The sequence below is a fragment of the Palaemon carinicauda genome, chromosome 18 (assembly GCF_036898095.1).
Source record: "Palaemon carinicauda isolate YSFRI2023 chromosome 18, ASM3689809v2, whole genome shotgun sequence".
NCBI classification, from domain to species: domain Eukaryota; kingdom Metazoa; phylum Arthropoda; class Malacostraca; order Decapoda; family Palaemonidae; genus Palaemon; species Palaemon carinicauda.
Window position 1 is genome coordinate 21564029 of NC_090742.1, and position 17500 is coordinate 21581528.

Consider the following 17500-nt stretch of genomic DNA (forward strand, 5'->3'; position numbering starts at 1 on the left):
TCGTTTGAAAAACAAGAGAAAATTAAGAAAAACTGCGGACATTCCGTTGAAGGCTACGGAATTGGAAAAACATTTTAAAATATCATATTTGAGATTAACTATTCATTTTTTATTCTCCAGAAAGAAAGTATCACGTAACATAAAGCTAGATTGATTGATTAATTCATTCTACTGACATCCTGACATTGAATGTCTTTTACACCGATATCATTGGTTATAGATAAAGAATAAAATGAAATTCAATTTTAAACCATAAAAGCGATGTCCTTGTATTAGTTAAATAGCTTTCAGAAGACCTGCTTCAGAAATAAATCTGAAAATACCGCTAGCTTAGTACAACACATCCTGCCCAAGAATAGGTATTTGTGTCAAGTTGATAGCGAAAACTGTTGGTGATCTCAATCCTAAAGTGAGTTAGTCGGGAAAAGACTAGGATATATATATATATATATATATATTGTATATATGGTAATTTTCATGTCAATAGTAAATATATATATATATATATATATATATTATATGTTTGTATATATATGTATATATATATCTATATATATATATATATATATATATCTATATATATACTGTACACAAATACACACACACACACACACACACATATATATATATATATATATATGTGTGTGTGTGTTTGTATATATATATATATATATATATAATTATATATATATATATACATATATATATGATAATTTTCATGTCAATGATACATGTCTCATGAGATAACATATGTAATCATTAATTAGTAAAACAATAAACCATTAGAAATTTAAAATTCTCTCTCCCTCTCTCTCTCTCTCTCTCTCTCTCTCTCTCTCTCTCTCTCTCTCTGTAATTTTAGTTGATGTTTTGCTTGTACTTTCAAGTTTCTATATATACTTCTCTTAGTTTAGTTTTGTATTACATTATTCCCCAGTTCCTTTTATATAGATGATTTAGCTTTTATAACTTACAAAAGGACTCGGTTATATAGGAAATGATGTTGATATTCGTGTTGGGTAAAATTATATACATATATCTGAGTGGGGATACCTTGACATAGTGAAAGTTTTTCCATATCGCCATGATCAATAAAGCTGTACTAGTCAGGGCCACCCATACTGGATTGATTTGTTATGATTGATCAGACTAAAGTCTCCCATCATCACCCATCCACGTTGGCCAGCGTGGGGAAAAAATAGCCAAATGCCTGAAGTGAATAAAGACATGTCTAAGGCCTTTGAATAAAAACATGTCTGAGACCTTTGTCCTGCAGTGGATTAGTAACTGCTATATTTGTTGTTGTTGTTGTTGTTGTTGCAATATTTACAGTACATTAACCTCCAGTTTTCCACTAGTGTTTTGGGATGCGGATGCAAGCTCCACCTATGATTTATCACAGTTGAGCTATATGGGTTTAGGAAACGTATTATTGGTACAAAACTAAAAATACATGAACTAACACACGCATATATATATATATATATATTATATATATATACACATATATATATACATATATATACATATATATATATATATATATATAGAGAGAGAGAGAGAGAGAGAGAGAGAGAGAGAGAGAGATATCTTCTTCATCATCATCATCCATTGATAGTCCACTGCGGGACAAAGGCCTCAGACATGTCCTGCCACTCCCGTCTTTCTATGCCAGTCTGTACCGGCAAATTTTCCATCGTGTTCTTTATTTTATTTTATTTTTTACCTATTATCTGTCTTTCTCATTATATGTATTGCCCACGTCCATTTGTTTTTCTTGTTGCAAGAATATCCTCTACCATAATTTTTTTCTCATATCCACGTTGCTCATTTTATGTCTCAGAGACAGAAAAAACAATGTATATACTAAATGTATATATATATATATATATATATATATATATCTGTGTGTGTATTTAATTTGTGTGTTATCGTGATTTTTCGTGTTGCACCACTAGAAAATAAACTCTTTCGTATTGAAACTCAAACAAAGAAACCGTACCGAAGAAAAAAACGTCTCACAAGAGATCATTCCGTTATCTTCCGTCTTTTTCACGGGTATCAACACCCATAAAAAACATAAACATACATATTGGAAATAAAATTATATAACACGTGAGTAAAGTAATAAAACTCTGATTATTTATTGATGTGAGATTTTATTTTACTGAATGATTGAATGAAACGTAAATAGACGGAGAGAGTTCTGTAAGAAACTATCTGCATTGAGTCGGCGATAGAACTGAATAAGATATATCGATTTGTATTATTCTTTTGTGCAAATTATGAAGGATGAAGTTGAACGCTAAGAAAACTCAAAACTTGATTGCTTAGTAGGTGGAGGACATTTTCTTTGACCTATTTTTAACCCATATTCATCTCGTTTAAAATTCTGTCATTTCCATTTGAAATTTCGTTTTCTGAGTTTCATCTGTCTGTCTTTTATTCAGTTGTGCCAAATGTCTTGGGTAGTGCCATGGCCTCTGTACCATGTCCTTCCGCGGTCTTGTATTAGAGTTTTCTTGATTGGAGGTACACTTGGGCATCCTGTTCTATTTTATGGCTCTTCTTTTTTTTTTTTTTATGGGAAAGATCTAATTTAATGTTGTTACTGTTCTTCAAATCTTTTATTTTGACTGTTAATGCTTCTCTTGTTGTTTATTTATTTCCTTGTTTCCTCTCGTCGCCGGACTTTTTTTTCCTGTTGGAGTCCTTGGGCTTATAGCATCTTGCTTTTCCAACTAGGGTTATAGCCTTCCTTGAAATAATAATAATAATAATGATAATAATAATAATAATAATAATAATGATAATAATAATAATAATAAAGGAAGTATTTCAAGATGCTTTGAGACTTGTTTATCCTTTCGTTTATCTTTTTTAAATATTGTTCTTCTGCTTGGTCTACAGTAGCTAACTCTCATGTTAAAATCTTATAAAAAAAATAAGGTCTATTAAAGTCTATTAAGGTCTATTCATATTGTGGATATTCATAGCCATTTGATTAGATCATTTTACATGATTTATAAGATTTCTCATAACTCTGACCACCTTTTGCATTAATATCTTCCCTAAATATACCATCATTGGTGAATGGTGTAGTCTGGGAAGGCCTGATTAAATTTAAGTCTCGTTTTTTTCTGTCGTAAAGCTTAACACTACTCTGCGTTGATTATGCAATGCATAGAACAGTATGGGATGGTGGAGAAGGATCGGACTGGAATGGTAACAGGGAATTAGCTGACCTAGAGTATGCTTTAAGCCGCTTCCCTTGTTAGAAAATCACCACAGAACTTGCAAACCTGCTAACCAGAATGAATTATTTTTTTAATTTTTGTTGTGGCTGTGATCAAAATGTAGAATGATCTTTCAGACGAAACAGTTGAATCAATGGGACTACAGCAGTAGTTCAAAAATGGTGTCATTAATTATTGTTGAGCAAGTTGACGAAAGTCTCGCTTCTCAGTTTATCTGTTAGGTTTTTAACCTTGTTATCTATTTCAATTTGTCGTATTGTTTTATTCTTCTTTTTAGTTGTCTTTTTTTCTGAGTTTCTCTCCCACACTGGAGTATTTTTCTTATTTGAGCACTTGGGCTATTTGTATTCTGCTTCGTTTACTGGCGTCGGAGGTTGGTTAATATTATTATTATTATCATCATTATTATTATTATTATTATTATTATTATTATTATTGTTATTATTATTATTACTGCTGTTGATTTATAATATCGATGATAATAATAATGATACATGCATTTACCTTTGAATATTTTTATATATTTAGTATAATTTCTAAGGTGGACAATATGTCTTGTATTTTTATAGTTATAGAAATAATAGGTAACTTACATTAGTCTGCTATCAAAATGTATACATAAAAACATACGTACTTACATATGGACATACAGCATGCATTATAATTTATTTTATTTATATTTTTATACAAATTTCTTTTATACGTTTAACGTTAGTTTTTCATGTAGTTATAATCCGTTCAGTTACCTAGTTTTTGTCCTTAACTAAGAATTTTTGTTGATGGGAATATTTAGTATTTAATCATTGCAGAAGCGCCAATAAGATCATTATTAGTATTTAATAATCATTTATATTTAAAACAAGATATCTGTTGTTTAATGTTTGAGTTTTATAATTTTGACGAAGTCATCATTATCTCCTCCTACGCCACGCAAGGGCCTTCGGTTAGATTTCGCCAGTCGTCTCTATCTTGAAATTTTAAATTAATACTTCTCCATTCATGTAAGCCTGGTCTTCCAAGTATTCTAGTGCCTTGACTAAGTACTAAATAGTAATTATGAAAACTGATGTTATGATTAATATCATCCCAGTTGTTTATATAGGTACTGTTGAATCTTTATGGTGTAATATTATCAGTTCTTTGAAACCATCATTAATGAAAATAGCAGAAATTCAGACGACAGATGTAAAATATGAATATTCGCACACAACAAGGAAACCTGAACGCTTAAATAACTTTGTTACTGTGATAGGTACATTTTTGCGGGGTTATAATTATAACCCATTTAAATGGAAAAAAAAAAATCTCCATTTAATTACGTTTTACTCAGAGTATCGGATAGCTTAGTAAATACGAAAATTAAGAATAACGTACATGACCAAATAACATCTAAATAATGTTTTACTAACGATATTGGTAATGTTTTTAGGTAAGTTATGTATTTTACATGCGTTGTTTTTATGTAGATCTTTTTAAAAGAAATTTTATTATTATCCAGTTAAAGTAATGGTATCTTATTTGATAGAAATTGATAGAAATATTTGTGGAAGATTACTAGAAGGCAATCCTTATAATTACATAAGTTAATATGAAAACATATTAAATACATATACAGTATACGTATATATGCATATGTATGCGTCATATGAAATATGCAGAAATAAATTTTTGACTTCCTAACTGTGATTTCATGATTGTCTTCTCTTTTATCTTTATAAATCGAAATTCGAAACTTCCGTTCCTTTTATGAAATCTAAATTTGTCGGATTTGATCATTTTTTTACTATGATATTTTTAATATCCTGTAAAAACTTGTATTATTCTTCGTTCATTTATCTCATTTATTTTTCAGTATTTTTTTTCTTTTTTTATTTTGATCTCCGTATTTTATTTGCATAAAGGAAAAAGTTCATGAATTTCTTACTATGAATAGATGGGAGAGAGATAATGTTATAGATAAATCAAAAAAATATGTCCCTAATAGATCAAGTAAAAAACACACAAAAAAATGTCTTTTGAATATGAATTTTTGCCGTTTCACATCAGATTAATTTTCCACAGAGAATGTTACTTTGCAATAATCATTTATGAGAGAGAGAGAGAGAGAGAGAGAGAGAGAGAGGAGAGAGAGAGAGAGAGAGAGATTTAATACTCACGGGAAAATATTTATATCTGCGTTGATAGCCAATAGACTCTTATCAAAGTAATGACGGGAATGATTAATTTGGCCAATTAAGAGTATAATTGTCAGTATATTCCTCTTAGAAAAATAAAGAGAGAGGGAGAAATACTGAAATATATTAATGCATTCAATCCTATCAAAAATGTGTATTGAATGGAATACTTATTATATTCCGGTTGCGAAAATTTCAGGCAGAGAAAGATTATTTAAGTATTGATCTTTCTTTTCATATTTCTTGATTTATGATAAATGCAATTATTACTGTATTAATATTAGAAAAAAAAAAAAAGAGAAAAACATATTCATCTCAAATTCCCCTGCATATTTCCGGTTACGAAATGACAAAGGTTATTTTTAAAGATTGATCTTTTTTTTTCATATATTTTGATTTATGATAAATGCAGTTATTTTCAATGTATCAATATTAGAAAAATATGAGAGAAAAAACAGATTCATCTCAAATTTACCTGCATATTTCCAGAGAAAGATTATTTTTAAGGATTTATATTTTTTTCATATATTTTGATTTATAATGATAAATAAAATGATTTTCAATATACTAATGTTAGAAAAAAAATAGAGAAAAACACATTCATCTCAAATTCACCTGCATATTTCCAGAAAAAAAAGATTATTTGTAAAGATTGATTTTTTTCATATATTTTGATTTATGATAAATGCAATTATTATCGTTATATTAATATCAGAAAAAAATAGATAAAAACAGATTCATCTCAAATTCACCTGTGTATCATCTCTGCGCTCGTGGTCCAGGTGGCGCTACTGGCCGGGAGAGGAGAGATCGCCGCACCGGGAGGCGTCGACGGTTCCGTGATGGCGGACACCACGTGGCCTTGTCGACTTCAGGAAAACTATCTCCTTCTCTCTTTCTCAGTTTATATCTCACTTCTTGAGAAGTTGCAGAACTTCTCCTCACTTTATATATATTGTCTCTCGTCTTCACTGTCTTTCAGCGAACACTTGCTTGGGGGTGAAATTATTTACTCAAGTAAATTTGCTGACCATGCATTTTCTATACCTACGTCACTATACGATATCGATTTTCCTTGACAAAAAAAAAAAATAACATCTATTTGATCGGCGTTTCCATTTTGATCTGTGTTTAATATCAGGAAATCCTCCGACGGTTTAAGAAAGCAGCGAATGACCGACCCTCAATTTTGACAGCGGGTCATCTCCGGTCCGTGCACAAACCGCGGCAAATCGCGTGGACCGGAAGCATGACTGTGCATATCGCGAGAGCAGGACCTCCTTCTAATTAAACCCTTCCCCACTGGCACCACCTGGCGTGACTGGAGAACCGAGCAGGGAAACGTCCTTGGTGATTATGAGACTTCGAGTGGATGAGGGAAAGATAATAGCCAGGAGGAGAGTGAGGAAGAGAGAGAGAGAAAAAGGGAGAGAGGAGGGGGGGAGCGTGTCTGTACGTGTGTGAGAGAAACAGGGGGAGAGAGATAGAGAGAGAGAGGGCGTAGCGGTGCTCTCTCCATACAGCGGTCGCCACGAATGCTATCTGGTGTTGAGGCCGAGGCCAGGCGATCTCGACTGAAGGTTCCAGAGGAATTGCGTGTGTGTGTGTGCGTGTGTAGGGTTCGTGTGCGTGCGCTTCGCCTCTCTCTCTCTCTCTCTCTCTCTCTCTCTCTCTCTCTCGCACGACGCAGGGAATGGTATCACAGAGCTGCAAGGTGGGTGTGCCAAACGCCCATTGCATATGCAACCCCCCTCCCCATCCCCCCTTCCCCTCAGTGTCATACGCCCCCTATCCCCCTATTCCCTCAGTGCCAGTCGCTTACTCGGCCCCACCTATCCTGGAGCGAGATAGCTTCTTGCGCACGCCCTTCTGCCCGCCCCATTCTGCCAATTTTTCCACGCCCTTTTTTTTCGATTTCTTTTTCAGTTTTTTTTTTATAACAGTCTTCTGGTCAGTCCTCTTCCCAAGGTCGGGAATATTCTATTCTCTCTCTCTCTCTCTCTCTCTCTCTCTCTCTCTCTCTGTATGTATGTATGTATATATATATATATATATATGTTTATATATATTTATATATGTTTATATTTAATTGTGTATATATATATATATTTGCAGTGTATAGATACATACATACATATATATATATATATATATATATACTGTAAATATATATATATATGTATATATATATATATGTGTGTGTGTGTGAGTGTGTGTATAATTGTATATATATGCAGTATATATATACATACATATATATACATACTGTATACTGTATATATATATATATATATATATATGTATATATAAATATATATATACATATATATATGCAGTTTATATATACATATATATGTATGGGTGTGTGTATATATATATATATATATATATATGTATATATATATATATGTATGTATATATGCGTGTGTATGTATTGTGTGAGTATCCTGCTGTGCCCGCGCTTGGAAATTCATATTCCTCTTAGGAAAGTTATCTGTTTATATATCTCCCTTTACAAAAAGGAGCATATTCTCTCTCTCTCTCTCTCTCTCTCTCTCTCTCTCTCTCTCTCTCTCTCTCTCTCATATTAACTGGGTTTTCAGTCAGGGATCTTGAGTCTACATCAGACTCAGATTAATTTCGCTGAGATTTTTTCCAAATTCAATTTCGTTCATAGGAATTTCTAGGTCAACAGTGATGAGTGTCTGTCCCAGCCTTTTGTCATTTCAATTTGATGGGTGGCAAGGGGGGTTGGGTGGTTGTGGGATATTATGCTGAGGTTGTCTTTGTTGGCTGGGTTTTATTGTTTTTGTTTATATTGCTACTCTGAGAAAATATATATCTATTTCATCTGTGTTTTTGTGCTATAGGGTCCTTCCATCCTTTGGAATAGTTTAGTAAGATTTGATAGGTTTTCTTATTAATTTTATCATCTTATTACCCATTATGTATTCTTGTTTTAGCATTAGCTTGTGCTAGCGTTTCTTCTAGACTCTATAAGAAGAAACTCTAGAATCTAGCGTAACAAAGAGCTTTTGGAGAGTGGTGAAAGGGTTTCGCTAAATATTTTGAGTCGTGTCGAAAGATGTGTGTACACTGTAGTAATATTTCTGAATTAGAAATACTACGCTGCCATCCTAAATAATTTTATGACTACTGCTGCTGCTACTACTTTAATTCTTCTTTTTTTCTACTACGGTTACTACTATCATTCACAATGTAAAACATTGGAAATAGTATATCAAAAATATAATGGTAAAATTTATAGCAAACTCGTATTCTTTTTTTTTTTTTTCCAAATCTAGTCTTCGTTTTCATCTGACACTGAAAGAAGATATCGAAGTCATTTTCATTTTATACAGAGATCATATCTATACCCTTTTTCATTCATTTTAGTAGAACGCCAATAAGTTTTCTACCATAGCCTCTGTACCATGGCCTTCTACTCTCTTGGATTAGAGTTCTCTTGCTTGAAGGTACACTCGGGCACACTGTTCTATATTATTTCTCTCTCTTGTTTTTTGGAAGTTTTTATAGTTTATGTATGAAAGATCTGATTTAATGTTGTTACTGTTCTTAGGATATTTTATTTTGATTGTTTATTACTTCTCTTGTAGTTTGTTTATTTCCATGTTACCTTTCCTCACTAGGCTATTTTTTCCTGTTGGAGCCCTTGGGCTCATAACATCTTGCTTTTCCAACTAGTTTTATAGCTCAGCTTATGATAATAATAATAATGATAATAATAATAATAATATTCTTATTATTATTAATGATGATGATAATGATGATTAATAATCAATAATAATAATTAATAATGATAATAATATAAACACTTGGTGGCTTTTCAACTGCATACGGGACGCGTCCGACTTTCCATGGCAAACTTATTCAATCTCCAGTGACATAAATCAAAACCTTTTCTCTTTTAATCGATAACTTCCTCAGAATGGATAAAGAAGATATCTTTTCAGTTATTTGTCTAAAGATGAATCGAAACCTTTATTTTTTACACGTTTCTTCACTTAAGAATATCATTCCTTTGTAAAGTGTTGAAATAGATTATCCAAATTTGATTGCTTTAATCTTTCACAATTACACACTTTCATCGGAACTACCTTCTATTTTCGATGTATTGTTGGAGATGATATAATGTGAAAATTTTTCAGTATTGTATAAGAAAATTATCAATATATACTCTCTCTCTCTCTCTCTCTCTCTCTCTCTCTCTCTCTCTCTCTCTCTCTCATTAGTGTTGCATTAATTTTGCGCAGGGGATGGGGGTGTTAGCGTTGACGAACGAAAGAATACTTGAACTGCAATACTGGAAGATATTTCGAAATCGTTCACTGATATTGTCTCTACTTGAACTGCAATACTGGAAGACATTTTGAAATCGTTCTCTGATATAGATATTTGTCTCTATTAACCTCAGCCACCTTTTTCATCATATCCCAGGAATATTAGTTACCCTGATTAGTTATCTTAATGGGAATTGTGACATTAATAATGATATCATGACCAATCTAAGCAACTGTGATATGTTATAGCGTCTGCGCCACCGGCTTTCAATTTTGTGCGTGTGTTCTTTGCTTGATAATAGAATATACATAATTTATTTTTGTATAAATTTTCCTTTAACTTTTTTGAATAAAATTAATAAGGATACTTATATCAACTCGTCAAAATATCAGCCTAGTACATATTTTCTTAATTAAATAAAGTCATGTATACCAACAATAATTAAGAAGCTCCTATTTCCTAAATCTCTCTCTCTCTCTCTCTCTCTCTGGGCTCAACTTCTTCCCCACCCCACCTCTCATTCGCTCGTCATTTTTTAATTTCCGGATTGATTGTAGGGCCACTTACCGTAATCGGTAGGCAAGTGGTATGTAGGTGGGTGGTCGGGAAGGGGAGAGAGAGGGGAAGTCGCCCCCCCCCCCTCTCTCTCTCTCTCTCTCTCTCTCTCTCTCTCTCCTTCTCAGAAGTACTTAGCTGTTTGTTCTCTTTACTCTTTTTTTTTTAGAATATGTTATCCTTCCTTTGCTCTTTATCGTCATTTGTTTGTTTGATTGTTCTTTATTTGTTTACATGTTTTTTTTTATTCATTAATCTTTTTTAGTCTTAATATCCTCCGTATTTTCATTTAATGCAATCTTTGTCAGAAGAAATTAGATAGTAATAAGTTCTGATAAACATCTACAGGGATAGGGAACCTGCGGCCTCATGGATCAAGTGCAGTTTTCTATGGTCGTTGATACATGTATGTTTAAAGGTTTAAAGGCCGCTCATGAATGGCAGGGCCAAGGAACAGTGACATTGCCATATCAAGCAGGACAATGCCATAGAGACTGGCCAGAATACATATGATCAGCGCCCAAGCCCCCTTCTCCACCCAAATTAGGACTGAGGAGGGCCAGGCAATGGCTGCTGATGACTCAGCAGACAGACCTATAGACTCCCCTAAACCCCCCTTACTTAGCTTACATTAAGGATGGTGTGGTTGCAACGACCAAAGGAACTAACGAATTTGAGTGGGACTCTAACTCCAGTCTGGCAATCACCAGGCAAGGACGCTACCACCAGTATATTTATGTGTTCACAATAAATATTGTGTGCAAAAACATTATTATTATTAGTAGTAGTAGTAGTAGTAGTAGTAGTAGTAGTATTACTTGCTAAACTATAACTACAGTTGGAAAAGCAGGACGCTATAAGCCCAAGGCCCCCCACACGGAAAATATCTCAATGAGGAAAGAAAATAAGAAAAAACGAAGAGAAGTTGAAGAACAATAACAACATATATGTACACACTCGGACAAAAGAATAGTTATCTTTTTAATGATGTCCCTCCCAGGTAATAGAAGTAGTATTTCTTTGAGTTCAATGAATCTTGAATTATTACAACTTAATTCACGCACGATAGATGAAGAATTCCTGTTTTGTCCATCTCCTTACTGTGTTCTGTTAGCTTTGGATGAATCGACGGATTCAAGGAATTTGGCGTAAAGATTTTATTTCATTCGTGCTTTGATTAATGATTTTCCATCGTAAGGAGAACAGCTTGCCTTAGGCAACGTCGTAAAAATCCTGGATTAAATATTGCCAGGTATTTAGTTTTGAAAACGGATATATTGACGATAAGAAATAATAATATGGTCACCAATATATGCAACCCGTGAAAGATTATAGCAAAGTAAGGTAAAATTACGGTTGCCTGTATTTTACTCAATTGCCGGCGAGAACAGTATATTTTTACAGAGAATTTCTGATTAAAATTTTTTTTTTTTTTTTAACAGTGAGACTTAACGGAAGGACACGAGGAACACACATTTTAACAACTTCAAAGAGTAATATCACATAAAAACACTAAATTTTATTACCTTATGTACGTGTGTGCATTGGTGGTGCTCTAGCTATGATGGCTAGAAACTTGGGAGTTATTGGACATGTTACGAAAACAAATAATTGACTTTTTCAATGAAAACACATAAAATTGTGTTTTAACAGATACAATATTTTCACAGAGATGTGATTGTATAAAAATTACCTACTTGCCTTCATCAAATATTTGAAAATGTTATTGTGATGATGTTTATAAGTTATCTTGTTTATGAGATTAATATTACTTCACTTATCACTTGAATAGAAAGACCCTACTCACTTAGCTAAAGTAATTTGAAAATGGCATGCTTTTGTTATTACTCATTTACTTATTAGTTTGAAAACTACTTACAAACATGAAGTATTTGAAAATGTTGTTTTCCGTATTATTCATTTACTCATTACTTGTATAAAAAGTAGGCTACTTAAATAATTATATTCGAAAATGCAGTGCTTTAAATTTCTATATACCTTTTGCTCTTTCATTAGACTACTAATGACTTAATTGGAGGATAAAGTAATCCAAAAAATTAAATGTTGCCTTAATGAGCAATGAGGAGTTGTATGATGGCCTGTATCCGAAAGAAAGGTTCCCCTTCCTTGTTCTAGAACATAATAGCCAGAGTTCATACTTGAGAAGTACCTTTGTTGGTACTTATGTGTCAGGTTGTAGCTGAGAGGCGAGGTGAATGCAACTAACTTAATTTCAACAGATAGCGAGTTTATATACAACAGGTTCAGGACAAGAAGGTCACTAAAATTCAAGCAAAATAATTCATGAAAAGGCAGGCTTAAACAGGTTCTGTTAATAGTGAGATGTAGAGTGAGATATAAAATAAGAAAAAAAATTAGTGTTACAGTGAATGAGCGTCTGTGAAACACTTGCGATACACAATATTGCCTAAGTGAAGTTTAGGACTTCTTCTTTATTGCAAATTAAAGAATTGCTTCGATCGTCAAGATGATGACTCGAAGGCCCACAAGAGTCAGAAAGAAAATAAGAAATGTACTCAGCCGCATATTAACCTGAGGAACCATTCCGTGCTCTGAAGAGATTACTTCTCTGCATAATACTAAATGCTCCTTTGAATCCTTTCTGAATTTGTTTAGATGAATATCTTATCAATCAACCAAATCAAATTAATAGCTCAAGATAAAGACAACTGCTGAAATATAACCGAGGCCCTTTTCGTCAGTAGGCGTAAGAGGGAATGATGATGAATATGTTTTCAGGACTATCAGTCAGTAAATATGTAGTATATAACCCATAAGTGGTATGTTTAAATATTTAAAGTTACTCATGAGCGGCGTATGCAAGGTATAGGTTTAAAGGCTGCTCATGAATGGCAAAGGCAAGGGACAGTGACACTGCCCTATCAAGCAGGACAATGCCCTAGAGACTGATCATATTATATATATGATCAGTTCCCAAGCCCCTTCTCCACCCAAGCTAGGACCAAAGAGAGCCAGGCAATGGCTGCAGATGGCTTAGCAGATAGACCTATAGACTCCCCCAAACCCCCCCCCCCCATCCTTAGCTCACAAGGATGGTGAGGTTGCAGTGACAAAAGAAACTATCAAGCTTTAGCGGGACTCGAACCCCAGTCTGGCGTTCACCAGTCAGGAACGTTACCAGAGGGAATAGACATTGGTTTCTGATGTCTGTAGGTTGTTACTGTTCTCAACATATTTTAAATTGATTGTTCATTACTTCTGATGTAGTTTATTTATTTCTTTAATACCCTATTTCCTTTCCTTACTGGCCAGGTTTTCCATGTTGGAGCCCTTGGGCTTATAGCAGCCCGCTTTTCCAACTATGGTTGTAGCTTGGTTAGTAATAATAATAATAATAATAATAATAATAATAATAATATTATTATTATTATTATTATTATTACTATTATTATTATTATTATTATTATTATTATTATTATTATTACCTCTATCTTCATAATCATCCCCATCATATAATCATTACCTTTATCATCATAATTATCACCATTTTATAATAATTCTCATCATCATCATTCTCTTACTTCTTCCTCCTCTGGTCTTATTCTACAACTCGCCTTTCTTCTACCGGCAATTTTTATCTCACCTCTATCCCCCTCTTCTCTTCCTTTTCATCCTTTCTTGTAGTTCCTTCTATTAACCATCGTTACCAGCATCATCACTATCAGCAGCAGCGTCACGAAGATCACCATCATCTTCATTAACATTCTAATCACAATCACTAATTCCAGGTGTCTTCTTCGTTTTTTCATTTACAAATCTTATATTATTTTCCTTTTCCTCTTCTTCCTCTTTCTCGAAATTCCTGTTTTTCCTTATACATATCTCCACTTTTTCTCTCACTTCCCTCCCTCTTATTCTCATCACACTACTTTAGCTGTCTTCGTCATTCTTCTTTATATACAAATTATCCATTATTTCCCTCTTCCTCTTCTTTCTCTTTTTCGGAATTCCTCAATTCTTCCTTATACTTATCTCCTCTTCTTCTCTCACTTCCCTCCCTCTTATTCTTATCACACTACTTTAGCTGACTTAGCCATTGTTCTTTATTTACAAGTCATCCAATATTTCCCTCTTCCTCTTCTACCTCTTTCTCGAAATTCCTCAGTTCTTCCTTATACTTATCTTCCCTTTTGCTCTCACTTCTTTATTTACAAATCATCCATTATTTCCCTCTTCCTCTTCTTCCTCTTTCTTTGAATTCCTCAGTTCTTCCTTATACTTATCTTCCCTTTTCTCTCCCTTAGCCCCCTCTCATTCTCATCACACTACTTATAGCTGTCTTCGTCATTCTTCTTTATTTACAAATCATCCATTATTTCCCTCTTCCTCTTTTTCCTCAGTTCTTCCTCATACTTATCTTCCCTTTTCTCTCCCTTATCTCCCTCTCATTCTCACCACACTACTTCGTCATTCTTCTTTATTTTCAAATCATCCATAATTTCCCTCTTCCTCATCTTCTTTCTTGGAATTCCTCAATTCTTCCCTATACTAATCTCCCCTTTTCTCTAGATTCCTTTCTCCCTCCCTCTTCTTAGCCTCCCCCTCACTCTGTCTCTCCTCAACCTCTCCCTTTCCTCACTCCCTCTCCTCAACCCCTCCCTTCCCTCACTCCCTCTCCTCTACCTCTCCCTCCCTCCCTCCCTCCCCCCTCCCCCGTTATCTCTCAGGTCAGGCCCCAACCAGGAGGGCTGACGCTGCTTCCACCTGATAACCCATTGCCTCAGTCACCTCTCGGATTGCCGGCAATTATAATAATGAGCGAATGTGACTGCCTGATTGCCCACGTGACGTCACAGCCTTGCGCCTTTTTTTAATTAGAAGATTTGCGTTTTGGCAGTATCTGGACCTACTTATTCCGCAGTTTCTCTCGCTAATTATTCGTTGATGCTGGATATAATATATATATATATATATATATATATGTATATATTATTCTATTTTTGTATATATATATATATATATATATAAATATATATATATATATACATATATATATATATACATATATATATATATATATATATAGAGAGAGAGAGAGAGAGAGAGAGAGAGAGAGAGATACACACGTTTTTATTTATCAATATATATATATACAAATGTATTTATATGTATATATAGTGTATATATGTGATAATTTTTCACATCTAATCGTGTTTGTGGCCCGGTGGTAAGTCACTGGAACGTCAGTTTCCTTGGGTCGAGTTCGAATCCTTGGCCGACCACAAAAATTAATCCCCTCTTAGTTCTGTGATCATGAGGCAGAGAGAATTTGATATTAAGAGGTATTTATGGCTTATAAGAACATATAAGTAAAATTTGGAAATCAAATAGCCGGAAATTACAAATAAAAATCAGACTACAGTATATGTCAGTTTAGTGAGATCGGTGTTACTCTATGGACATGAGTCGTGGTATTACGGTGAAACAATCTCCAATAGATTTAGTAGATTTGAGAACAAAGCTCTCTGAAGGATATTAGGAGTTAAATGGCAGAAAAAGATTAGAAATGAAACTATAAGAGAGATTGCTCAAGTGCCATATGTGGATGAGATCATGATGAAGGGTAGATGGAGGTGTTTTTGGACATGCACTTCGCACTCCCCCAAGAGAGATTAGTTTGCCAAACATTTAGCTGGGCTCCACAAGGACTAGAGGAGTTTGGAGACCCAGACCTACATGGCTGAGGACTATGAAGCGCTAAGTAGGAGATGATGAATGGAGAAGTATTAAATTAAAAGCTCAAGATGGAGACGACTGGCGAAATCTAACCGAAGCCCTTTGCGTCAATAGGCGTAGGAGATGATGATGATGATAATGATGATATATGATATATGTATATATATATATATATATATATATGCATATATACATAATATATATATATATATATATATATATATTTTGCATATATATATATATATATATGCGTGTGTGTACATGTGTGTGCATAGACAATAGGGGTCATCACCCAATACTGTTCATGGCATGCGTGCATCGTATGCCATCTGCTTGTGTATATGTAAATATCCTATACTTAAATCCTATACTTTGTAATGGAGCAGTTAACACCCTTCTCACAAAGACCAAATAAAAATAAGCAACAGAAAACAATGAAACGTCAATATAAAACAGTATTTTTCAGTCGTTTCCTGACAACAACCCAATGCGTTTTTTAATGTTTATAAAGAGAACATTAGAAAGAAAAAAAGATATATTGCTGAGTGATGGTATCTACATTCGAAGGATTTTTTATTTTGTCCGGTTTCGTTCTGTTTTTCTCATATTTCAACTAAAAATGAAAATAGAAAAATAAAATAAAAAATTACCTTAATGAAAAATCTGTGAGGGAAAATATACAAGGTGACAAAAGATGCCAATTTTCCTCATGTTTTTGAACAAAAAATATAATTTTTTTTATTATTCTCTGAGAAAAAGGAATGTGAGAAAGATGTGTTTGTTAATTGGCCGTTGTTTCACTTAAGTAATGTTCATTTTTGTCAATTATATTTATATTATCAATAATCATTCATTTTCTATTTGTGTGAAAGGGGTATTTAAACGTCGCTGTTTCCATTTTCTAAATATTTGTATCTTTGGCCCTATTCTTTAATGATATTTATATTAATACTACTACTACTACTACTACTACTACTACTACTACTGCTATTATTATTATTATAATGATTATTATTATTTCTGTTAATGTCCTCTCTTGTTATCATTATTGTTATTATCAATATTATCATTATTATTTCCCTGGTTGTTGTTATTATATTTCATACTGTTACTATTGATGATGGTAATAATAATGATAACTTTTTTTTTTTTCTTTTTTTTTTTCTTTTGCAAAACACGTTTAATATAATTTATCTTGATCTATTTACATTAGAGAAGACTTTACATGGGTATATTTTGCTCTCCTTAGAGATTATTCAATTTCAACCATCGAATATAACTTTTATATAATAATTTCTTTGTTGAAATAATTCCATATAGATCCACTCCTTAATTGTTGTTATTACTTTAAACAAAAGAGCATCAGAATTACAAGATGTGTTTTTTTTTTTTCCAGGTACACCTGAGATGGTTTGCATATCAAATCAACCTAAACTGAGTGCTAGTCCATAAGAAAAGATGATGTATCTAACAGGACAATTTCTTGTAGAAATA

The 17500-nt window shown here is 33.2% G+C and overlaps 2 protein-coding genes across 2 annotated transcripts in view; one reads left to right on the forward strand and one right to left on the reverse strand.

Moving 5' to 3' along the window:
* Nucleotides 1-6890, reverse strand: part of LOC137657018 (lachesin-like) — a 262273-nt gene extending 255383 nt beyond the window's left edge. The window contains exon 1 of the mRNA XM_068391371.1: nt 6184-6890. The gene's annotated coding sequence lies outside the window, so the exon portion shown is untranslated. The remainder of the gene's footprint in view (nt 1-6183) is intronic.
* Nucleotides 6891-17427: 10537 nt separating this feature from the next.
* The window catches only part of LOC137657696 (glucose dehydrogenase [FAD, quinone]-like), a 124526-nt gene continuing 124453 nt past the window's right edge, over nt 17428-17500 (forward strand). Inside the window, exon 1 of the mRNA XM_068392101.1 lies at nt 17428-17500. This exon is cut by the window's right edge and continues 33 nt beyond it. The gene's annotated coding sequence lies outside the window, so the exon portion shown is untranslated.